This window comes from Haematobia irritans, chromosome 3 (genome assembly GCF_050003625.1).
Source record: "Haematobia irritans isolate KBUSLIRL chromosome 3, ASM5000362v1, whole genome shotgun sequence".
Taxonomy (NCBI): domain Eukaryota; kingdom Metazoa; phylum Arthropoda; class Insecta; order Diptera; family Muscidae; genus Haematobia; species Haematobia irritans.
In genome coordinates this window covers 158,732,525-158,759,478 of record NC_134399.1, presented here as the reverse complement: position 1 = coordinate 158,759,478, position 26,954 = coordinate 158,732,525, and the positions used below count along the sequence as shown (strand labels likewise).

Sequence of the window (26,954 nt, the reverse complement as noted above, 5' to 3'; positions counted from 1 at the left end):
ATATAGCATTCGTCCGTTATACACCTAATTTTTCCCAGAGGCCTGAGTTTTGCCTTGATAGCATCGTCATGTGTGTTTCATTTGAATGAAATCGGTTCAAATTTATATATAGTTCCCATATATGTCTTACGACCGATTTACACGTATACCGATTTTACGATTATTTACGTAAAATTTTGAACAGGGAAAATAACTAGCATTCTAACTATACATGCCAAATATGCTCGAAACCGAATCAGATTTAAATATAGCTCCCATATGATCAGATTTACTCTCCAATAACCACAGTGGCGAAAGTTTTACTCCGATTTAGTGAAATGTTGCGGAGATAGTAGCATTTACATCCTTACTACGGTTAAAATCGGAATTTCAAAAACTGTAATTTTTCTCTCAGTACCAAATTAACCCTTATTTAGATTGATATGACCACGGAGGCCAAAGTTTCACTTTGAAAACTCTGAAATATTGCAAAGGGTAATCAGTTAATATTTAAGCAATGTATGCTAAGTTTGGTAAAAATCGGTTCACATTTAAAGATATGTATATGGGAATTATTACATGGTCCCCAAAAAATTGAAAGGATTGTATCAAAAATGTTGGTCTAGAATATGGTGAAGGGTAGGTTAGGTTAGGTTAGGTTAGGTTAGGTTAGGTTAGGTTAGGTTAGGTTAGGTTATGTGGCAGCCCGATGTATCAGGCTCACTTAGACTATTCAGTCCATTGTGATACCACAGTGGTGAACTTCTCTCTTATCACTGAGTGCTGCCCGATTCCATGTTAAGCTCAATGACAAGGGACCTCCTTTTTATAGCCGAGTCCGAACGGCGTTCCACATTTCAGTGAAACCACTTAGAGAAGCTTTGAAACCCTCAGAAATGTCACCAGCATTACTGAGGTGAGATAATCCACCGCTGAACAACTTTTTGGTGTTCGGTCGTAGCAGGAATCGAACCCACGACCTTGTGTATGCAAGGCGGGCATACTAACCATTGCACCACGGTGGTGAAGGGTACATTGAAAGAAGAAATTTCTCTTCTTAGGAACGAAATTTTAGACAAGCAAAATTTTCTTTTGTCCGTAAGAAATTTCCTTTAAAAACAACGAACACAGTTAAAAAGACAATCGTTAAAATTCCGTCGTTATAAATTCCGGTGATTTTGTTCTTGAAGAAAATTGTTTATAGGAAAAGGGAAATTTCTTTTTCTAAAATATATTTATATCAAAGAAAAATTTGGTTGATTAAGGTCAACTTCAAGAAATCCTTTTTAAATTTATTCACTTTTTGTATCTTGACTACAAAAGCAAATACCATATCCTTTTTTGAACCCTTCAAAAAAGGAGATCGTTTATAACGCTTTATTTTAAAGATGTGTTTGCTTGAAATATATAGAAGAAATTCTATTTCAAGTCGTGTCTGAATTTCTAAATTTACACGTTTTTAAACGATTATGACAGCTCATGAAAAAAGAAAAAAACTGAAAAAAAAACAATAAGTTAAAATTTTATTCCTAGAATCAACTACAGTGCACTCGCGGTAACGTGAAATAATTAAAACCAAGAGAGTTCACGTTAGCGAAATGTTCATGTTAGCGAACTCCAACGAATTTCAGAACATCACATAGCCATATTCGGGAGGTTTACACGTTCTAGCGTGATAGTCTTTTATTTTTATACCCTCCACCATAGAATGGGGGGTATATTAACTTTGTCATTCCGTTTTTAACACATCGAAATATTGCTCTAAGACCCCATAAAGAATATATATATTCTGGGTAGTGATGAAATTATGAGTCGATCTAAGCATGTCTGTCCGTCCGTCTGTTGAAATCACGCTAACTTCCGAACGAAACAAGCTATCGACTTGAAACTTGGCACAAGTAGTTGTTATTAATATAGGTTATTAATATGGGCCATATCGTACCACTTTTATGTATAGGTGTTAGTATATGATTTCTCACAACCGTGCTATATTTGGTCCAAATCGGTCCCTAATTATATATAGCCCCCATATAAACCGATCCCCAGATTTGACCTCCGGAGCCTCATGGATGAGCAAAATTCACCCGATCCGTTTAAAATTTGGTACGTGGTGTAAGTATATGGTCTCGAACAATTTTGCAAAAATTGATCCACATTGGTCCATAATTATATATAGCCCCCATATAAACCGGTCCCCCGATTGGGCTTGCGGAGCCTTTAAGAGAAGCAAATTTCATTCGATCCGGCTGAAATTTGGTACATGGTGTTAGTATATGGTCTCTAACAACCATGCAAACTTTGGTTCACATCGGTCCATAATTATATATAGCCCTCATATAAACCGATCCCCAGATTTTACCTCCGGAGCCCCTTGGAAGAGCAAAATTCACCCGATCCGGTTGAAATTTGGTACGTGGTGAAATTTGCTACATTGCGCTAGTATATGGCCGCTAACAACCATGCCAAAATTGGTCCATATCGGCAAGTGTTACCGCAACCCAAGTAATTTGATTGTGGATGATAGTCTTTAGTACAAAATGCAATCCATAGTGGAGGGTACATAAGATTCGGCCTGGCCGAACTTACGGCCGTATATATTTGTTGTTACTAGTAGTATTGAAAACTTACTTTAATTTCATGAAAGAATTAAAAAAAAGAGATCGGAAAATATCAGTGGGTATGGAATTATAAAGCAATTTGAATTAATAATTAAAAGTCACGAAAAAAGCCAAACTAAATCACTATAAAATTCCGTATGTGCATTTGAAATTGTACTTGGCATTGTGAATCTGCTTTTAACGTCAAATTTCATGTTTTTCAGCATTACGAAGTAGTTAGTGTATGAAAGAGCGTGTTCAAATTATGCGCTGTTCACGTTAAGCGGTGTTCACGTTAAGCGGTGTTGACGTTACCGCGAGTGCACTGTACGCAATTCGAATGTAACATAAAAGAGAATTGGGTCTTAAATGTATCCTTACTTAAATTCTGTGCTTATTTAGCCTGGAATCAATACCAAAATCATTTGTGTAAAGTCAAAATCTTTGGAAGGGGTATGCTTTTTTCGGTGTACACTGAAAAAAAAAATGTTTACGTGATATTAAATATTACGCAACCCAAATTTTAGGATGTGCAATTGACAAAATATTGTGGACAAATTTCTTTAAAATAATGAAATTTTAATCAAAATAAAGTTTATAATCTTTGCTTCAACAATTTTTTTAATTTAATTTAGGACAAAACTTTTGTAAATTTGAATCCCTCCGTTAAAGTCGCATGACTTTGGGCTAGCGCAAATTTTCCTTAAAGTAAAGAAACACATTTTTGATTTAGAGAAATTGTCCTTAAATAAACTGAAATATTGAAACTTTAGATTTAAGATAAAAATGTTTCAAATAGGTTCGGTTAGGTTAAAGTGGCACCCCGATTAAATTTCAGGCTCACTTAGACTATTCAGTCCATTGTGATACGGCGAAAAGAGAATGAACATTTGATAAATCCGTATCCGTATCCTAATTTTAATTTTATTGATCTTAGATTTAAAACCAGATATGTCGCTAAAAAAAATTATATATTTTAATGATGCGGCTTAATGATTTGGCTCGGAATCAATAGCAAAATATTTAAGGGAAGGTCAAAATCTTTGGATCCAAGTAAACTTTTTTCTGAGTGTAGTTGGGATATCTATATGTCTTGTATTACAAACGGATACATATTATAAATAACACCTAATGATAGTAAATCCGAAAAAAATGTTGCAGATGGAGGAAATACATTGACACAACTTTTCTCTGTGCATACACTGCAAAAAAAGCATGTCCCGTTCCAAAGGTTTTGTCTTTACTCTAATGATTTTGGTATTGATGCCGAGTTAAAAAAAAAAAAAACAAGTATATAAAGCAGTAAGTTCGGCCGGGCCGAATCTTAAATACCCACCACCATGAACCAAATATTAGGGTTTCCTTTGAAATTTCAGGAGGGCTTGAGGACTTGAGGACACTTCCCGAAGATAAATTTAAAGATTTCACCTATGAGGACTATATCAGATTCTGGATTTATAAGAACCATTTTAGTTTGAGTTTTAAAGGAATCATTAACATCTCTTGTAAGTGTGCAAGAAAATTATAAAATAACGTCTTGATTTGAAATCTTAAATCTGTAGAAGTAAAATCTGGAAATTTTACATTGATTTTCAAGCAATTTTCATGATCAGTACGCCTTCTACACCCTCAAGAAGTGAAGTCGGTCTATATGGAGGCATTACCAAATGGACCAATAAAAACTTAATCCGATACACGTTTTTGTGAGCCTAAAATACCAGAATATTTACAATTTCAGGCAAATCAGATAAAAACTACGGTTTCTAGAAACCCAAGGAGTTAAATCGGGAGATCGTTCTTATGGGGGCTATACTAAAATATGGACCGATACTCACCGTTTTCGGCACACCTCTTTATGACCCGAAAATACCTCTAGATTTCCAATTTCAGGCAAATAGGATAAAAACTTCGGATTTTAGAAGCCCAAGAAATAAAATCGGGAAATATGGGGGCTATACCGAAATATGGACCGATACTCACCATTTTCGGCACACCTCTTTATGGTCCTAAAATACCTCTAGATTTCCAATTTCAGACAAATTGGATAAAACTACGGTTTCTATAAGCCCAAGACCCCAAATCGGGAGGTCGTTTTATATGGGGACCATATCAAAACATGGACCAATACTCACAATTTTTGGCACACGTATTTGTGGTCCTACAATACCTTTAGATTTCCAATTTCAGGTAAATTGAATAAAAACTGCGGTTTCTATAAGCCCAAGAAGTAAAATCGGGAGATCGGTCTATATGGGGGCTATACCAAAATGTGAACCGATACTCATAATTTTTGGCACACGTATTTGTGGTCCTACAATACCTCCAGATTTCTAATTTCAGGTAAATTGAATAAAAACTGCGGTTTCTATAAGCCCAAGAAGTAAAATCAGGGGATCGGTCTATATGGGGGCTATACCAAAACATGGACCGATACTCACCATTTTTGGCACACCTCTTTATGGTCATAAAATACCTCTAGATTTCAAATTTCAGGCAAATTGGATAAAAACTACGATTTCTATAAGCCCAAGACCCCAAATCGGGAGGTCGGTTTATATGGGGACTATATCAAAACCTAGACCGATATAGCCCATCTTCGAACTTGACCTGCCTGCAGACAAAAAACGAGTTTGTGCAAAATTTCAGCACGATTGCTTCATTATTGAAGACTGTAGCGTGATTACAACAGACAGACAGACAGACAGACGGACAGACGGACATCGTTATATCGTCTTAGAATTTCTCATTGATCAAGAATATATATCCTTTATATAGTCGGAAATCGATATTTCGATGTGTTACAAACGGAATGACAAACTTATTATACCCCCGTCACCATTCTATGGTGGTGGGTATAAAAACGGAGAATTCAAGTAAAAATACTATTTAAGACACAATTCTCTTTTAAATATGGGCTTTGCGTACTTAATTCTAGGAAGCAAATTTTAATTTGTCGGGTTTTCAGCGTTTTTTCTTCATATGCTATCAATGTTCTTCAAAACGTGTTAACGACTTCTAATAGATATTATGCTATGTTTCAAAAATAAAATAAAGTGTTGAAAAACACGTCCTATTTTTGAACACTTTTTTCCTTTGTAGTCAATATACAAAAAAGCCAACAAATTTCAAGACAATTTCGTTAATTTACACTTAACTATTAGTCGAGCTTTATGGACAAAGAAGACTAAGGAACTTGATCTTCTTTTCAATGACTCTGATGATCAAGTTCCTTAATCATCTTTGCCCTTAAAGTTCGACTTATAATTAATTGTAAATTAAAATCATGCGTTAATTGCCTGTTTTGTTATCGGGCTAACATGAAAAGCAATGTTGTTAATTGTAAAGAATTTTTCTGAATTATTAAAGTCAAGATGACCTTAGTCCTAAAAAAATTTTCTTTCATGGTAATATACATATTTTTAAGTCGAATCAGTTAATTATAAGAACGACTTCATTGAAAAGTTTATCGACTTTTTGCACAAGGAAAAAAACTTTATATCAGAGAAATGTGTTTCAATGCTAAGCAAAATTAGCATTCGTATTTTAAGGACATGAAATCTTTGGCCTCACGACAATATTTGTTTCAGTGAAGATATCTTCCTCTTTATTATGAAAAAAACAAAAAAACATCCAACGATTTTTCTCAATAACTGTCATTTTTCTTTCAGTACCAAATTAACCCTTAAACCCCATGATCTGTCTCTCATAAGCATGTTAAATCGACATAGTCTATTTTAAAATTTAGATATCATCATAGATAAAATCAGTAAACCAATTTAACGTCAAATCATCTATCCTATAGAGCGATGTGAAGAAAACGTTTTGGCAAATATGATGATTGCGAAAACTGCTGCTGTTACAGCCATTCTAGAAAATTGCAGAAATTGTTTTAGGTTTTTATCGTCATTATCATTATTGCTATAACTACTCGTATTATGTCTCAAGTCCATTGAATCATTTCAAAAGATGGAGCACAATATCACGTTTATAGTTTACTTCACTTTATTAACAACTCTTTAAACTACCATCTCGTAACCCAGATGGGGTAGTTCAGTTAAACAAAACAAAAAATCCATATTGAACAAACAATCTATTCTTATATTCTAGTTTAGTCTCCTAAAGCTTTTTATGACTTCGATGGAGTTGAAAATCCTTTGGGATTACTTTGTACATGTGTAGTAGTAGTAATAGTAGTAGCAGTGGTATAGAACACTACTACTGAAAATAAATGATGTGAAGAATTTAATCCACTGGGAAATAACGGCTTTTTAATCCATAGGGAATATGAAGTAGTGAATGGATTCTTTATTATGATATAGAACAGTTACTACACAAGCATGTATGACATAGAAGGACTTAATAAAGTCATGTGCCATTTGTACACAAAAAATTATTTAATTTATTTAAAACATAATTTAATATGATACAAAAAAAAAACACATTTTATTTGTGGTATTATAGAATTGAATTTTGGGACATTGTTATATGGAAGACTTTGGCAATGCGAGCTTATATATCCTAAATTATGATAAATTGTGATTTTTTAAGGGCTATAGGAAAATTAAAAAAAAAAAACGGAAATACATAAAATTCAGCAAAATGAAGGAAATATTTATTTGAATCGATAGTAACCCCGCAAAAACTGGACAACCACTTCTTACTTGCAGTATTACAGGTGAAAATAATAACTTACCTATGTAGACCAAAAGTGATTCCATTTATAATTACCAGTAACCGAAATCATATTTTGAAGTTCGGGTTCGAATCTTGCAGATATCACAATTTTCAAAATTATTTGTTTTGAGTTTTTTATTCTTATTAAATATTTCGGAATCCTTCAGGAATGATATTATCTAACTTAGTTTTTATACCCTCCACCATAGGATGGGGGTACATTAACTTTGTAATTCCGTTTGTAACACATCGAAATATTGCTCTAAGACCCCATAAAGTATATATATTCTGGGTCGTGGTGAAATTCTGAGTCGATCTGAGATGTCCGTCCGTCTGTTGAAATGGCGCTAACTTCCGAACGAAATAAGCTATCAACTTGAAACTTGGCACAAGTGGTTGTTATTTTACGTATAGCCCCCATATAAACAGCCCCCCAAATTTGGCTTGCAGATCCTCTAAGAGAAGCAAATTTCATCCGATCCGGCAGAAATTTGGTACATGGTGTAAGTATATGGTCTCTACCAACCATGCAAAAATTGGTCCACATCGGTCCGTAATTATATATAGCCCCCATATAAACCGATCCCCAGATTTGGCTTGCGGGGCCTCTAAGAGAAGCAAATTTCATCCGATCCGGCTGAAATTTGGTACATGGTGTCAGCATATGATCTCTAACAACCATGCAAAAATTGGTCCACATCGGTCCATAATTAAATATAGCCCCCATATAAACCGATACCCCGATTTGGCTTGCGGAACCTTTAAGAAATTGGTCCACATCGGTCCATAATTATATGTAGCCCCCATATAAACCGATCACCAGATTTGACCTCCGGAGCCCCTTGGAAGAGCAAAATTCATCCGATTCGGTTGAAATTTGGTACGTGATGTTAGTATATGGTATCCAACAAGCATGAGTGAATTGGTTCATATCAGTCCATAATTATATATATACCGATCCCCAGATTTGACCTCCGGAGCCCCTTGGAAGAGCAAAATTCATCCGACGCGGTTGAAATTTGGTACGTGATGTTAGTATATGATATTTAACAACCATGCCAAAAGTGGTCCATATCAGTCCATAATCATATATAGGCCCGATCCCGAGATTTGGTTTTGGAGCCTCTTGAAGGAGCAAATTTCATCCGAGTCATTTGAAATTTGGTACATTGTGCTAGTATGTTATGTCCGTTAACAACCATGCCTAACTAGGTCCATATCGGTCTATAGTTATATATAGCCCTCAGATAAATCGATCCCCAATCACACAATTTAGTAGGGAATGCAGTTAAGAAATTATAACCTACAAACGGAACTTCTAAGTTCAAAATACTGACCCCACTTTGTCGAAATTTTAGCAAAAAAATAAATTGTTGGGCCCATATCTCGGGACTCTAAAACATATCGCACACGTTAAATTTTTTTTAGGGGTTTATAAGATCGATTCTGCAAAGAAAAAATAATCGAAATCGGTCCATAATTGCAGAATTGACAGCTAAAACAAAATTCCATACACCCGAGGTGACCAATTTTCAACGCCTACAGGTCAGCCCATGGACCAACTAGGGACGCAGAAACGTGCAAGCTTAGAGGGAAACACCTCAAAAAAATTATGTTGATATCTTTATCGATTCCAAAGTTACAGAATTATTTCCCAAAAAAAAAAAAAAACGATTTGGAACCTTTGTGAGGCGTCTAAGATACGGAAATAAAGGAAGTATGTAAATGTAATGTTTTTATATAAAAAAACAAAAATTATCAATTGGAAAAAAAGGAATATATAAAAAAAACCTTAGATTTTTCACAATTCAAAGGAAAGTTTCCTTTCGCAGATCAAATATCGCAAAATAAAGTGGAGATTTTTAAGTGCAAGCATATAATGTTCGTAAACTAGCATAGCATATTTGGGACATATATGTTAATATGGTAGAATATATTATGTTTGGGACATAAAATGTTTATAAATATAATATGCTTAAATGCAAACATATATTAATTTGGAAATAGCCTATAAACATATATGTGTTTAGATAGGCAGACCTAGAGAGTATGAGAACTAGAGAGGCGGCAATTGGCGCCTTAAAAATATATCCACAAGAAAATTTCTTTAAAATTTTTTCTACCAGTGAATGCTCTAAGGTGAAACATAATATGTTTGAACAATACAAACAATATTTTGTTTGGACCAATCCTGGAAATATATATGCTTGAAGCAAAATGTGTTTGGGGTACATGTTACAGAAGCGATTTTTTGAGGGTGTAGAGACCGCTATTAACATTCCTTGAAAATTTCCACGCAATCTGGAGCTTTTCTGCAAGTTTCAAAATGTCGGATAAAAGGGAGGTCCTCAAATACCGCAAAAAAGGCGTAAAGGAGGTCCTCATTTCCTTATTAAACAAGTTTAAATTTAAATAATTTTTCGGAATTGTTAAAGCCAAGTTGACCTTTTTTCTACCCTCCACAATAGGATGCGGGTATAAACTTTGTCATTCCGTTTGTAACACATCAAAATATTGCTCTAAGACCCCATAAAGTATATTCTGGGCATATTCTGGGTCGTGGTGGAATTCTGAGTCGATCTGAGCATGTCCGTCCGTCCGTCCGTCAGTTGAAATCACGCTAACTTTCGAACGAAACAAGCTATCGACTTGAAACTTGGCACAAGTAGTTGTTATCGATGTGGGTCGGATGGTATTTCAAATGGGCCATATCGGTTCACTTTTACGTATAGCCCCCATATAAACGGACCCCCAAATTTGGCTTGCCGATCGTCTAAGAGTAGCAAATTTCATCCGATCCGGCTGAAATTTGGTACATGGTGTTGGTCTAACAACTATGCAAAAATTGGTCCACATCGGTCCATAATTATATATAGCCCCCATATAAACCGATCCACCGATTTGGCTTGTGGAGCCTCTAACAGAAGCAAATTTCATCCGATCCGGCTGAAATTTGGTACGTGGTGTTGGTATATGGTCTCTAACAACTATGCAAAAATTGGTCCACATCGGTCAATACTTATATATAGCCCACATATAAACCGATCCCCCGATTTGGCTTGCGGAGCCTCTAAGAGAAGCAAATTTCATCCGATCAGGCTAGAATTTGATACATGGTGTTAGTATATGGTCTCTAATGACCATGCAAAAATTGGTCCACATCGGTCATATAAACCGATCACCAGATGTGACCTCCGGAGCCTCTTGGAAGACCAAAATTCATCTGATTCAGTTGAAATTAGGTACGTGGTGCTAATATATGGCCTCAAACACCAATGCAAAAATTGGTCGAAATCGGTCCATAATTATATATAGCCCCCATATAAACCGATCCCCAGATTTGGCCTCAGGAGCCCCTTGGAAGAGCAAAATTCAACCGATTCTGTTGAAATTTGGTACATAATGTTAGTATATGGTATCCAACAACCATGCAGGAATTAGTTCATATCAGTCCATAATTATATATAGCCCCCATTGGTCCATATCAAGTTCATAATTGTATATAGTCCACATATAAGTGACACCCATATTTCAATTCTGGCTCTCTACGTATCGTGCAAAAAGTCCATATCGATTCGTAGTTTGTTGTGTACTTACCTATACATAACTAACTAACTAACTAACAATTTAGAAAATGATGTTAAGAAGTTTTAAGATACCACAACCCAATTAATTAGATTGTGGATGGCAGTCTTTCGTAGAAGTTTCTACTCAATCCATGGTGGAGGGTACATAAGATTCGGCTTGGCCGAACTTACGGCCGTATATAGTTGTTTCATGTTAAGATATCCATTTTTAATTCGAATCACATAACTATAAGGGCAAAACGACTTCAATGAAGTGTTTATCGACTTTTGGATAAAGAAAAAAACTTTGTAGTATGGAAATGCATCTTCTATGCTATGCAAAATTACGAAAAAATCGTATTTTAAGGAATTCAATTTTTGACCTCACGATACATTTTTTCAGTGTAGTTATTCAATTTTAGAAAGCAAAAGTAAGTAATAGAATGAGACCATGAATTGACACGTAGCCTGTATTTTAGAATTAACGAGAACTCAACCCATCAATGTCCTTAAATAAAATGTCTACATCCTCTGAGACTAATACACATGGCGTTGTTGGCTAACTGGTACCTCCATGATGCCATAAATTATAATTTTACAAATATTTGCGAATGACTTCAGAAAATTTTACAACATTTTGGTGGGTTCAATGAGTTTTTTTTCGCAGATTTTATATCCTTATCACATACCTGGTATGACTTTAGATTCCTTATTGAGATTTGTTCATTCATCTTTATATATTTTTTTGGGCGATAAATCTTTTGCCCCTTAATTTAAGCCAAATGAATATATTAAGATGTTGTCTTCGGATTTTACATTATATCATCCAGGAGTCATGCTAGCAGCATGCCTTGTGGGATGTCCCACAAGGTGTAAACCCCCTTTGGATCTCCCTTCTATATGAGTTAGGCTACAAAAGAAATAATGATTTGTTGCTTTCGTATTTATTTCCTCTATAGATACCCTTCTTTTAGGCTTTCGGATTTTCCCTATAACCCCACAAAAAATATGGTTTTGCGATGGAAATAAGTAAAAACGGCAAATATCACTGGCATACTTGTGTAGGCAAGACAAGAGTTAAATGGATGACCTTGAAAGGTTATAAGAATGAGAAATGAGTAAAATACTCGAGCAAATTGTGAACGTATTGGAAGGGCGTTTGTCTCGCAAAATATTTATGACCCAATAGGCGGCAAAATAAAAAAAAAGAGAATAATGGATTTGATGTTAATGACAATGTTAATCTGAACAACTCCTTATGTCAAATTCTTTGTTGTAAGGAAATAATGAAAAAAATTGTTCTCTATAATTGGATACTATTTTGTTAGAAACTTTCAAATAAACTTATTTTGTATTTTTGATTTCTTTTTCAGCGTAATGTACAGAAAGAAGCACTCGTTATAAAGGTAAGTATTTTTTTAATTTTAAAACTGTTATTTAAAACTGTTGTACAATTTGCAGAATAAATTTTAATTATTATCATTATGAACTGCTAATACAATACCGTTGGCAATAAAAAAGTTCCTCCGTTTTGCTTGAAATTTTCAGGGATTTTTGGGACGGAGTCTAGACAAAACCTACTACCACTTCTGTTTTGATATTTGATCGGGTAAGAGAAACTCCCCTATGGGTTGTGAGAAATCTGAACTTCTTCGTTTTACTCGGAATTTATGGGGAACGTAGGGAATTTACTTGGAATTTATGCTCAACTTTGTTTTAAGTACCCTGAAAAAAACAAAACTTCTCCGAATTACTTGAGTTTTAAATTGGGAAAGGCTGTGCAATTAATATAGGATACCAAATCTTTTATATTTGCACGGGAGGGGGACCATTCCCCGACATTTTTAAGCTTGAAGAAAAGTGCCCCGATTTTCTTGAAATGTTCAGGGAAGTTTGCAGGTGGTTTCTAATTTATTTTTCGATATTCGTTGGGTGTAGGGCACCCTCCCTTCGGAATTGCTCAAATCTAAACAATTCTAAATTTACAGAGAACGTGCAGAATGTTGTGAACGACTCATCGACCGACATTTTGAAAACATTTTTTTATTTGCTTGAAGTTTGGAGGGCGATATTTGGCCGAGGAGGGGATCTCCCGACAATGTGAAACATGAAGAAAAGTCACACAATTCTTTTTTGGAATTTTCAGGGAAGGTTAAAGGTGGGTTCTATACAAAAACAAACCCTACATTATTTTTGATATTTGATCGGACATTCGGAATTTATAGGGAACGTTCCGAAGGTTGTAAAATGAATATAGGGTATGTGATTTTTCGATATCTGGCCGGGAAGTGGGACCCCCTCTTTGATCGACATGTTTTAAGTACAGTGAATAAAACTAAATTTCTCAAATTTAAAATTTAAAATTTAAAGAGAACGTTGGAGGAGGTTATGAAATTAATTAATGGTACCTGATTGTTTAATATTTGAACGGTCAGGCGACCTTTCCCTTGCACGACATTTTGAAAGTAGAAGAAAATCGCCCCTATTTTCTTGAAATTTTCGGGGCAGGTTATTATTATAATTTTGTTTCTAAAGAAAATTGTGTAAAGATTTTATTTCTATAGAAAATTCTGTCAAAAATTTATTTCTATAGAATATTTTGCCAAAATTTTATTTCTATAGAAAATTTTGTCAAATTTTTATTTTTATAGAAAATTTTGTAAAAATTTTATTTCTATAGAAAATTTTGTCAAAAATTTTCGTTCTATAGAAAATTTTGTCAAAATTTTAGTTCTATAGAAAATTTTGTCAAAATTTTATTTCTTTAGAAAATTTTGTCAAAATTGTATTTCTATAGAAAATTTTATCAAAATTATATATCTCTAGAAAATTTTGTCAAAATTTTATTTCTCTAGAAAATTTTGTCAAAATTATATTTCTCTAGAAAATTCTGTCAAAAATTTATTTCTATAGAATATTTTGCCAAAATTTTATTTCTATAGAAAATTTTGTCAAATTTTTATTTTTATAGAAAATTTTGTAAAAATTTTATTTCTATAGAAAATTTTGTCAAAATTTTAGTTCTATAGAAAATTTTGTCAAAAATTTTCGCTCTATAGAAAATTTTGTCAAAATTTTAGTTCTATAGAAAATTTTGTCAAAATTTCATTTCTTTAGAAAATTTTGTCAAAATTGTATTTCTATAGAAAATTTTATCAAAATTTTATATCTCTAGAAAATTTTGTCAAAATTTTATTTCTCTAGAAAATTTTGTCAAAATTATATTTCTCTAGAAAATTTTATCAAAATTTTATTTCTATAAAAAATTTTGTCAAAATTTTAGTTCTATAGAAAATTTTGTCAAAGTTATACTTCTATAGAAAAATTTTTTCTTGAAATTTTCGGGGGAGGTTATTATTATAATTTTGTTTCTAAAGAAAATTGTGTAAAGATTTTATTTGTATAGAAAATTCTGTCAACAATTTATTGCTATAAAATATTTTGCCAAAATTTTATTTCTATAGAAACTTTTGTCAAATTTTTATTTTTATAGAAAATTTTGTAAAAATTTTAATTCTATAGAAAATGTTGTCACAATTTTATTTTCATAGAACATTTTGTCACAATTTTATTTCTATATAAAATTTTGTCAAAACTTTTTTTCTATAGGCAATTTTGTCAAACATTTTATTTATCCAGAAAATCCTGTCAAAATTTTACTTCTATAGGAAATTTTGTTAAAATTTTATTTCTATAGGAAATTTTTTCAAAACTTTTTTCCTATAGGCAATTTTATCAAAATTTTGCTTGTATAGAAAATGTTGTCAAAATATTATTTAGCTAGACAATTTTCTCAAAATTTATTACTATACAAAATTTGATCAAAATTTTATTTTTATAGGAAATTTTGTAAATTTTTTTTCTATAGATTTTTTTTGTTTGAAATTGGATTTCTATAAAAAATTTTGTAAAAATTTTATTTCTATAGAAAATTTTGGAAAAATAACGTTTCTATTGAAAATGTAGTAAAAGTTTTATTTCTATAGACAATTTTGTGAAATATTTTTTCAATAGAAAATTCTGTAAAAATTTTATTTCTATAGAAAATTTTGTCAAAATTTTAGTTCTATAGGAATATTTGTCAAAATTTTATTTCTCTAGAAAATTCTGCCAAAATTTTATTTCTATAGAAAATTTTGTAAATATTTTACTTTTTTGTTTTGTCAAATTTAATTTCTGTAGACAATTTTATTTAAATTTCATTCCTTTAGAAAATTTTGTCAAAATGTTAGTTCTATAGAAAATTTTGTCAAAATTTTAGTTCTATAGAAAAGTTTGTCAAAATTTTACTTCTTAGAAAATTTTGTCAAATTTTTATTTCTTTGGGAAATTTTGTCAAAATGGTATTTCTATAGACAATTTTATCAACATTTTATTTCTCTAGAAAATTTTGTCAAAATTTTATTTCTCTAGAAAATATTGTCAAAAGTTTATTTCTATAGAAAATTGTGTCAACATTTCATTTTTATAGAAAATTTTGTCAACATTTTATTTCGATAGAAAATTTATTTCTCTAGAAAATTTTGTCAAAATTTTTTTTGCTTGAAATTTTCAGGGATTTTTGGGACGGAGTCTAGACAAAACCTACTACCACTTCTGTTTTGATATTTGATCGGGTAAGAGAAACTCCCCTATGGGTTGTGAGAAATCTGAACTTCTTCGTTTTACTCGGAATTTATGGGGAACGTAGGGAATTTACTTGGAATTTATGCTCAACTTTGTTTTAAGTACCCTGAAAAAAACAAAACTTCTCCGAATTACTTGAGTTTTAAATTGGGAAAGGCTGTGCAATTAATATAGGATACCAAATCTTTTATATTTGCACGGGAGGGGGACCATTCCCCGACATTTTTAAGCTTGAAGAAAAGTGCCCCGATTTTCTTGAAATGTTCAGGGAAGTTTGCAGGTGGTTTCTAATTTATTTTTCGATATTCGTTGGGTGTAGGGCACCCTCCCTTCGGAATTGCTCAAATCTAAACAATTCTAAATTTACAGAGAACGTGCAGAATGTTGTGAACGACTCATCGACCGACATTTTGAAAACATTTTTTTATTTGCTTGAAGTTTGGAGGGCGATATTTGGCCGAGGAGGGGATCTCCCGACAATGTGAAACATGAAGAAAAGTCACACAATTTTTTTTTGGAATTTTCAGGGAAGGTTAAAGGTGGGTTCTATACAAAAACAAACCCTACATTATTTTTGATATTTGATCGGACATTCGGAATTTATAGGGAACGTTGCGAAGGTTGTAAAATGAATATAGGGTATGTGATTTTTCGATATCTGGCCGGGAAGTGGGACCCCCTCTTTGATCGACATGTTTTAAGTACAGTGAATAAAACTAAATTTCTCAAATTTAAAATTTAAAATTTAAAGAGAACGTTGGAGGAGGTTATGAAATTAATTAATGGTACCTGATTGTTTAATATTTGAACGGTCAGGCGACCTTTCCCTTGCACGACATTTTGAAAGTAGAAGAAAATCGCCCCTATTTTCTTGAAATTTTCGGGGCAGGTTATTATTATAATTTTGTTTCTAAAGAAAATTGTGTAAAGATTTTATTTCTATAGAAAATTCTGTCAAAAATTTATTTCTATAGAATATTTTGCCAAAATTTTATTTCTATAGAAAATTTTGTCAAATTTTTATTTTTATAGAAAATTTTGTAAAAATTTTATTTCTATAGAAAATTTTGTCAAAAATTTTCGTTCTATAGAAAATTTTGTCAAAATTTTAGTTCTATAGAAAATTTTGTCAAAATTTTATTTCTTTAGAAAATTTTGTCAAAATTGTATTTCTATAGAAAATTTTATCAAAATTATATATCTCTAGAAAATTTTGTCAAAATTTTATTTCTCTAGAAAATTTTGTCAAAATTATATTTCTCTAGAAAATTCTGTCAAAAATTTATTTCTATAGAATATTTTGCCAAAATTTTATTTCTATAGAAAATTTTGTCAAATTTTTATTTTTATAGAAAATTTTGTAAAAATTTTATTTCTATAGAAAATTTTGTCAAAATTTTAGTTCTATAGAAAATTTTGTCAAAAATTTTCGTTCTATAGAAAATTTTGTCAAAATTTTAGTTCTATAGAAAATTTTGTCAAAATTTCATTTCTTTAGAAAATTTTGTCAAAATTGTATTTCTATAGAAAATTTTATCAAAATTTTATATCTCTAGAAAATTTTGTCAAAATTTTATTTCTCTAGAAAATTTTGTCAAAATTATATTTCTCTAGAAAATTTTATCAAAATTTTATTTCTATAAAAAATTTTGTCAAAATTTTAGTTCTATAGAAAATTTTGTCAAAGTTATACTTCTATAGAAAAATTTTTTCTTGAAATTTTCGGGGGAGGTTATTATTATAATTTTGTTTCTAAAGAAAATTGTGTAAAGATTTTATTTGTATAGAAAATTCTGTCAACAATTTATTGCTATAAAATATTTTGCCAAAATTTTATTTCTATAGAAACTTTTGTCAAATTTTTATTTTTATAGAAAATTTTGTAAAAATTTTAATTCTATAGAAAATGTTGTCACAATTTTATTTTCATAGAACATTTTGTCACAATTTTATTTCTATATAAAATTTTGTCAAAACTTTTTTTCTATAGGCAATTTTGTCAAACATTTTATTTATCCAGAAAATCCTGTCAAAATTTTACTTCTATAGGAAATTTTGTTAAAATTTGATTTCTATAGGAAATTTTGTCAAAACTTTTTTCCTATAGGCAATTTTATCAAAATTTTGCTTGTATAGAAAATGTTGTCAAAATATTATTTATCTAGACAATTTTGTCAAAATTTATTACTATACAAAATTTGGTCAAAATTTTATTTTTATAGGAAATTTTGTAAATTTTTTTTCTATAGATTTTTTTTGTTTGAAATTGGATTTCTATAAAAAATTTTGTAAAAATTTTATTTCTATAGAAAATTTTGGAAAAATAACGTTTCTATTGAAAATGTAGTAAAAGTTTTATTTCTATAGACAATTTTGTGAAATATTTTTTCAATAGAAAATTCTGTAAAAATTTTATTTCTATAGAAAATTTTGTCAAAATTTTAGTTCTATAGGAATATTTGTCAAAATTTTATTTCTCTAGAAAATTCTGCCAAAATTTTATTTCTATAGAAAATTTTGTAAATATTTTACTTTTTTGTTTTGTCAAATTTAATTTCTGTAGACAATTTTATTTAAATTTCATTCCTTTAGAAAATTTTGTCAAAATGTTACTTCTATAGAAAATTTTGTCAAAATTTTAGTTCTATAGAAAAGTTTGTCAAAATTTTACTTCTTAGAAAATTTTGTCAAATTTTTATTTCTTTGGGAAATTTTGTCAAAATGGTATTTCTATAGACAATTTTATCAACATTTTATTTCTCTAGAAAATTTTGTCAAAATTTTATTTCTCTAGAAAATATTGTCAAAAGTTTATTTCTATAGAAAATTGTGTCAACATTTCATTTTTATAGAAAATTTTGTCAACATTTTATTTCGATAGAAAATTTATTTCTCTAGAAAATTTTGTCAAAATTTTATTTCTCTAGAAAATTTTTCAAAATTTTATTTCTCTAGAAAATTTTTCAAAATTTTATTTGTATAGAAAATTGTGTCAAAATTTTAGTTCTCTAGAACATTTTATCAACATTCCATTTTTGTAGAAAATTTTATCAAAAATTTATTTCTATAGAAAATTTTGTCAACATTTTATTTCTATAGTAAATTTTGTCAACATTTTATTTCTCTAGAAAATTTTCAAAATTTTATTTCTATAGAAAATTGTGTCAAAATTTTAGTTCTATAGAAAATTTTGACAACATTTCATTTTTGTAGAAAATTTTATCAAAATTTTATTTCTATAGAAAATTTTGTCAACATTTTATTTCTATAGAAAATTTTGTCAAAATTTTATTTCTATAGAAAATTTTGTCAACATTTCATTTTTATAGAAAGGTTTGTCAAAATTGTATTTCTGTAGAAAATTTGGTCAATATTTTATTTCTATAGAAAATTTTGTCAAAATTTTATTTCTATAGAAAATTTTATGAAAATATTATTTCTATAGGAAATTTTGTCTAGAGAATTTTGTCAAAATTTTATTTCTATAGAAAAATTGTACAACATTTTATTTCTATGTAAAATTTTGTGAATTGATTTCCTAGAAAATTTTGTTAAAATTTGATTTCCTAGAAAATTTTGTCAAAATTTGATTTATATTTTTGTCAAAATTTTATTTGTATTGAAAATTTTATCAACATTTTATTTCTATTGAAAATTTTTCCATTGAAAATTTTGTAAAAATTTTTATTATCTAGAAAATTTTGTCAAAATTTTATTTCTATAGGAAATTTTTATAAAAATTTCATTTCTAGAAGAAATTGAAGGCTGTAGCGTGATTACAAAAGACAGTTGGAGATCGATATTTCGATGTGTTATAAGTGGAATGGCAAGCCTTGTAGGCCTGATCCTGGCAATTGTTGCTTTCCAACTATTTTTATTGCATTTTCTAAGATTTCCCAACAAAAAAACAAATCAATAAAAGATTGTTTACATTCTTTATCTAAAAATATAAAATTACAGTTGAAACAAAAGAATTTCCTATTACAAAAATATGGCTATCAATATCGGATGACTGACTGTGTGTTACGCCTTGTTTCCCTTTTTCCCTAGGTAATTGTTTCTTAGGATATTTTCGTTAAGTATCCGTTTAATCTCTTTTGGCCAAAGGCAAGCAGAAAAGAGCAACGCGCGAACAAAAGGTTGCTAAAGTGTTTGGCTGTCATCGATATCGTCACTTTCCATTGGTTGGCAGTAATGGTAACTGAAGTGCGTTCTGTATAGGACGGTGGATGGAAGCTCCACCAACACCAAACACTGGTGTCTTGCTTATCGGTTTTAGGCCACCTTTCTCCTCATTGCCGCATATAATGAGGTTCAATAACAACGTGACGTTTATGTAACCTCCGGAAATTGGGATTGAGTAAAGTTTTGCCTTTGGCTTAAATCAATTTCTATGATGGCCCTTCTCGTTTTTGTTTTATGAAACAACGGCAAAAATGGCAATCTTTTGTTCGGAGAAAAATCGTAATAAAGCCCTCAAAGGTGGCTTCCGTTCGTTATTGTTTTGTTGTAGTGGCTGTTGTAGTTGTTGTTTTTATTTTGTTACAAAAGTTGTCGTGATTGAAGGAGAATTTTGTAAGCCTTCTTCTTTTTATTTTTCCGTTTCCTCTTTGAGTTGTCCCATTTTGGGTTTTATGGTATGATTTGATTTTGCTTGAGAGAAAAAAACAAAATTATGGCGCCATATTACAAAATAAAGAAAATATTTCGAAGGGACAGAACGTTAACCAGCTTTAGATAGAAATTCCTGACAATTTACGAAATGAAGAATTAAAGTTTGCCAATTAAATCTTTTCTCTATAATGGTAACTGTTTGCGAAGCAGGTTGCAAAAGAAAACATTTGCCAAATGTGTGACCAGACAAAGGATCAACGGTAATGTAGGGATTTCAGTGCCATGATAATAGGAAAATGGTTACATAGGCTGAAGTTTTTTTCAGTTGTTTATATACACACAAAAAAAAATTTCTGATTCAATCACCAAATTAATTGATCCAATTAATTTTTTAATTGAAATGTCTTCAATCACGAAAATGATAGTATCAATCACAGTTTTAATTGGGCATAGAAAAAATTCTTGATTAAAAAATTAATTGATTTTTTCAGCAAATTTCAATTAATTTTTTAATTGATTCAATTAAAAATTTAATTGATGTTGATTGCAAAACTCAATTAATTTATTAATTAAAAAAGGTAACTATTTTTAATTACTTTCTGAATTGGCTTAGAGTTTTTATTTGGATTAACAAATGATTGTTTGAAATACAATTTTAATTAGTCTTCCGAATTAGATTAAAAAGTTAATTGTATCAATTAATTTTTTAATTACAAATTTTAAAATTTTCAATCATTCACTTAATTAACTTAATGTTTCTATCATGATTAAAAAGTTAATTGTATCAATTAATTTATTAATTGAAAAAATTTTCAACTTCAATTAACTTTTTAATTGGAAATATTTTGGTGATATTTTTTTCTGTGTAGAAAAGAATTAAAAAACTTAACCCTCGAAATTTTTGAGTTGGGGACTTGGAAGTTTGGTGGGTTGAATTTCGAGGAATTTGGGGATTTTTATGGGGAATTTTCGAAATCTGTTCAGTAAAATAAATGAGGTTTAGGGTTATGATTTATATGAAATTATGTTTTCTACATTCTTAAAAAAAGGGCTTAAAAAAAGAACAGCGAATCTTCAAAATAAAAAAATAAAACTTACCATCTGTTTATTCCACCTAATGTTTGGAGACCCAAACATTAGGATAAAGTGGCAGCCCGATTTAGTTTCAGGCTCACTTAGACTATTCAGTCCATTGTGCTTGGCTAAAAAAATTTTTTACTAATCCCAGAGAAGGAATATGATTACCTCAAATAGGTTTCAAGAGCAAAATGTTATTTTTGGACGGGGTACATGTAACATTTTTGTCGCAACCACTTTATGTTCTCGAAATGTTTGCCAAGGAAACCACATTTTGCCGACAAAAATGCTCCATGTTCACCGTTTAATAATAAGATTTATTCCATGACTTTATACCCATAATTAATTCGGATAAAAGCTTATATCGGAAGATATTGTATTTGGAAGTCTTCATTTTATTGTACTTCGCAAACTTTTATAACAAACATTTAACATTTTTATACCCTCCACCATAGGATGGGGCTATATTAATTTTGTCATTCAGTTTGTAACACATCGAAATATTGCTCTAAGACCCCATAAAGTATATATATTCTGGGTCGTGGTGAAATTCTGAGTCGATCTGAGCATGTCCGTCCGTCTGTTGAAATCACGCTAACTTCCGAACGAAACAAGCTATCGACTTGAAACTTGGAACAAGTAGCTGTTATTGATGTAGGTCAGATGGTATTGCAAATGGGCCATATCGCTCCACTTTTACATATAGCCCCCATATAAACATACCCCAAAATTTGGCTTGCGATTGCTCTAAGAGAAGCAAATTCCATCCGATCCGGCTGAAATTTGGTACATGGTGTTAGTATATGGTCTCTAACAACCATGCGAAAATTGGTCCATATCGGTCTATAATTACATATAGCCCCCATATAAACCGATCCCCCGATTTGGCTTGCGGAACCTCTAAGATAACCAAGTTTCATCCGATCCGGCTGAAATTTGGTACATGGTGTTAGTATATGGTCTCTAACAACCATGCAAAAATTGGTCCACATCGGTCCATAATTATATATAGCGCCCACATAAACCGATACCCCGATTTGGCTTGCGGAGCCTCTAAGAGAAGCAAATTTCATCCGATCCGGCTGAAATTTGGTACATGGTGTTGGCATATGTTCTCTAATGACCATGCCAAAATTGGTCCATATCGGTCCATAATTATATATTGCCCCTATATAAGCCGATCACCAGATTTGACCTCCGTATCCTCTTAGAAGAGCAAAATTCATCCGATCCGGTTGAAATTTGGTACATGGTGTTAGTATATGGTCTCTAACAACCATGCAAAAATTGGTCCACATCGGTCCATAATTAGATATGGCGCCCATATAAACCGATCCCCCGATTTGGCTTGCGGAACCTCTAAGATAACCAAGTTTCATCCGATCCGGCTGAAATTTGGTACATGGTGTTAGTATATGGTCTCTAACAACCATGCAAAAATTGGTCCACATCGGTCTATAATTATATAACGCCCACATAAACCAATCCCCCGATTTGGCTTGCGGAGCCTCTAAGAGAAGCAAATTTCATCCGATCCGGCTGAAATTTGGTACATGGTGTTGATATATGTTCTCCAATGCCCATGCCAAAATTGGTCCATATCGGTCCATAATTATATATAGTCCCTATATAAACCGATCCCCAAATTTGACTTGCGGAGCCTTTAAGAGAAGCAAATTTCATCTGATCCGGCTGAAATTTGGTACATGGTGTAAGTATTTGGTCCTAACAACTGTGCAAAAATTGGTCCACATCGGTCCATTATTATATATAGCCCCCATATAAACCGATCCCCAGATTTGATCTCCGGAGCCTCTTGGAGGAGCAAAATTCATCCAATCCGGTTGAAATTTGCAATGTGGTGTTAGTATAAGGCCGCTAATAACCATGCCAAAATTGATCCATATCGGTCTATAGTTATATATAGCCGATCCCCAATCACACAAAAATTGGTCCACATCGGTTCATAATCATGGTTGCCACCCGAGCCGAAAATAATCTACCAAAATTTTATTTCTATAGAAAATTTTGTTAAAGTTTTATTTCTATCGAAAATTTTTGCAAAATTTCCTTTCTATAGAAAATTTTGTTAAAATTTTATTTCTGTAGAAAATTTTGTTAAAATTTTATTTCCATAGAACATGTTGTCAAAATTTTATTTCTTCAGAAAATTTTGTCAAACTGAATTATAGGCGTATTTAATCGGTCTTTTTTGATTTAATATATACCACGTATGGACTTACTTACAATTTAGAAGACGGTGTTAGGAGGTTTTAAGATACCTTGCCATTGTGGATGGCCGTGTTTAGAAGAAGTTTCTACGCAATCCATGGTGGGGGGTACATAAGCTTCGGCCTGGCCGAACTTACGGTCGTATATACGGACGGACGGACGAACAGACGATCATGGCTAGGTGGACTCAGGGGCCAGTGACCTAGATTTTGATAACAAAAATGTGTTCACAGCCAGACGGTCGGACATGGCTAGACCGACTCAGAGGTCGGCGATCTAGACTTTGATTACAAAAATTGGTACACACACAGACAGAAGGACGGGCATATGGATATGGGTAGATCGACAGACGGACAGGGCTAGATCGACTCAGGGGCCAGCGACCCAGACTTTGATTACAAAAATGTTTTCACAAACAGACGGACGGGAGCAGTATCTAAAACTGAACCGATTTCTTCCAAAATCAAAAGGGTTCCATTCTGACCCAAAACACATACTGATACCAAATTTGAAGTCGATTGGACTAAAATTGCGACCTAGACTTTGAGTACAAAAATGTGTTAACAGACAGACGGACATGACTACATCGACTCAGGAGCCGGACCTAAGCAATATTGCCAAAGACATAATGAGTTTAACTTTTCACCTTTTGGGTGTTCCAAACATATGCACGAATTTTTTATACCCTCTTCCATTAACACGAAACGTGCGTCAGCTTTTTAAAGTATATATCTCTATCTGCACTAATAAAATTTTGTCCTGATATTAATTCAATTCATTGTTTAAAAGTGTATCTCGAGAGTAGTTCAATAAGTAGTTAAACTCCAACAAAAGCCCCATTTTTAGATTTTTATATCGCTGGCAACAAATTAGAAAATTTTGAGATTGACACACTTAAAAAACAGTGACCCCACTAGGAAGCAAAATTTTGGTTAATTTTAGAAAAATTATATTATATATATAAAAATATAGAAAAAGTATATTTTTAGAAAATTTTAACTAAACTATATTACAAGCGCATGTTATGTCACATTCACAAAAAATAAATAAATATGTTTCGGCAAATTCAAGAAAATGTATGGGATATACCCTGTAGGAAATGTCAATAGTGAAACAGTACTGACTTACTATTGACTGTGTCGCCAGTACTACTGACCAAATATACCCCAGACAATGTAAAATTCTATTGACACTTAACATGTACTTGTCATTGAGAATGAACTACTGACACAAGAACTACTGACTAGGTGGTACTTTTGGTCAGTAGTCCATTGTCACCATTTTTACCAAATAAAAAGACGTAAAATTAGAAATTAAAATCTTATTTATTATGTATATATAATTAAATTAAATTAAATTATATATATATATATATATATATATATATATATATATATATATATATATATATATATATATATATATATATATATATATATATATATATATATATATATATATATATATATATATATATATATATATATATATATATATAATTAAATAAATTAAACGTTTAGGCCTTCCTCCTGCAATATAATGAGCAGCTTCTCCAAACACTTTCTGGAAGGCGATGTTTCGATGTACCACTGCTTCAGTTTTTCCCTCAAATTCAGAGTTGGAGTGGACATATCAGCTAACTCAAAATCTTCAAAGGTTTCACAATTTTCTTCTTGCAGCACAAAATTAATGAAAGTGCTCTCTCTAGAAATTAACTCCTCTTCAGCATTTGCTGTAGCCTTGTACAATTTTAATTGCTTTTTCACAAGTCTTTTGTAATTTCTTTTATTCATTTTTTAATTCACTTATAAACCTCACTTTTCTTTTTAAACTATTGTCCAATTATTGCGATACCACGTGTTTTCGCAACCAAAAAAAAAGCGTAACAATGAAAAGGAAGAAGAAGCATCGACTCTCATTTGTCATAAATTTCTCCACACATTAAAGCCAGAGAAATATTTGTAGACAAGCAGTAGACAAATTATCGACAATGTCACCATAATAGTTGACAAAAGTGGTGACATAGAGACACATGTCCCCAGACTTCCTACAGGGTAATTATTTGTTTCACATTGAAAAGAAAATTTAGTAGTGTGAAGGTAAAATGGTCAAAATTGTAAAAATATCGCTAGTGTCATACGAAAATTAGAATTACAAAGTTTAAGAAATTCTGACCTATTTTGAGGGAGACACGAATTTTGTAAATCGTTATATTTCATTTATGTATAATTTCCCCCTTTTTAGTTAATTTAACTAACGTACGCAAAAATCTATTCAAGTCAAGAAAAAATTCTCACAACATAATTCAATGAACTAAAATAGAATTAAATAGGCTTTAGTGTCATACAGGTTTCACTTTTTTTGAGTGTATCTAAAATTTGGATGAACAAAATGTTGCAGGGTATAATAAAGTCGGCCCGCTCGATTTTTCTTGATGCTTTTTTGAAATTAAGAAAACATTCTTATTTTTCAAGTGTCAGCTATAATTTGTATTTTTAAACGGACATTTATTTATACTTGATTATATTTAAGCAAGATTTAATATTGACAAGGATTTCCATTTAGGTTAACAAAGTTTTGCTTTCGTACTAGACTCCCTTATTTTGACCTTCGATCAGAAAAAAAAACTTAATTTGAATTTATCTATTCAAGTTGGCATGTCCAATCATTTTAATAGAATATACTCGCATTTATTTTCAATTTCAAATAATTTGCATTTCGCTTAAAACTTTTTTCTTACATCTTTCTTACATCAAAATACTCTAAATTCAATTGCTCTGCTGCTGTTGTTGTCCTTTGCACTCTAAACCCCATACACTTTTGCATAAGGGAGCAGCTTTCTCCATTGAATTGTAAATTTTTGAGAAAAAATGCGTTTTGCATTTAGGAGGAAAAAAACGGCTTCACAAGTATTCTTCAACTATTTAGAATGAAGATAGCACTTGAATTGTTCTTTATTCTCTTCTTAGGGAGCACATTTAAAATGAAATGTTTGATGTCTACAAGACAGACAAAGAAATGGGAAAATAATTAGAATTCGTGGCAAATGATAAAGATTTCCTTTTAAAATAGTAGTAAAGAGGGTATTGTGAGAATATGTTTCTTTTGTTTAATTTGTTATAAGATTTGATGGGGGTCGACGGTTTTTTCTTATATTTCTTCTTATTTTTAAAGATTATTTAGGTAATGTTTTTTTTAGTAATTATATATTTTATAAATTTTAATGTAATATCATGATTAAATGTTGCGGAAATTATTAAGGAATAATTTTCGGCAATTTATCATGTGCATAATATATGTTTATTTGCCAGATAAAGGGATGCAATGTAGTAAAAATGTGGCGTTAGCAAACAAATAGGTTCACAGAAAAAAATTCACGAAAATTTTTCCAATTCAAATTTTAATTGAGTTTTAAAAAATGTTCAATTAAAAATTTAATTGATTCAAAAAAGAAAAATATATATATTTAATTGAAACTAAAAACAATCACAAAAATTAATAGTATCAATTAATTTTTTAATAGTATCAATTATTTTTTAAATTGGCCTTCAATCAATTTTTTAATTGTTTCTATCATTTCTGTGATTGA

At 31.1% G+C, this 26,954-nt stretch overlaps 1 protein-coding gene across 2 annotated transcripts in view; it reads left to right on the top strand.

The window, feature by feature from the left end:
- The window catches only part of LOC142230175 (uncharacterized), a 436,700-nt gene that overhangs the window by 226,817 nt on the left and 182,929 nt on the right, over positions 1 to 26,954 (top strand). For both annotated transcript variants that reach the window (XM_075300813.1, XM_075300812.1), the window contains exon 4: positions 12,190 to 12,222. The gene's annotated coding sequence lies outside the window, so the exon portion shown is untranslated. The remainder of the gene's footprint in view (positions 1 to 12,189; positions 12,223 to 26,954) is intronic.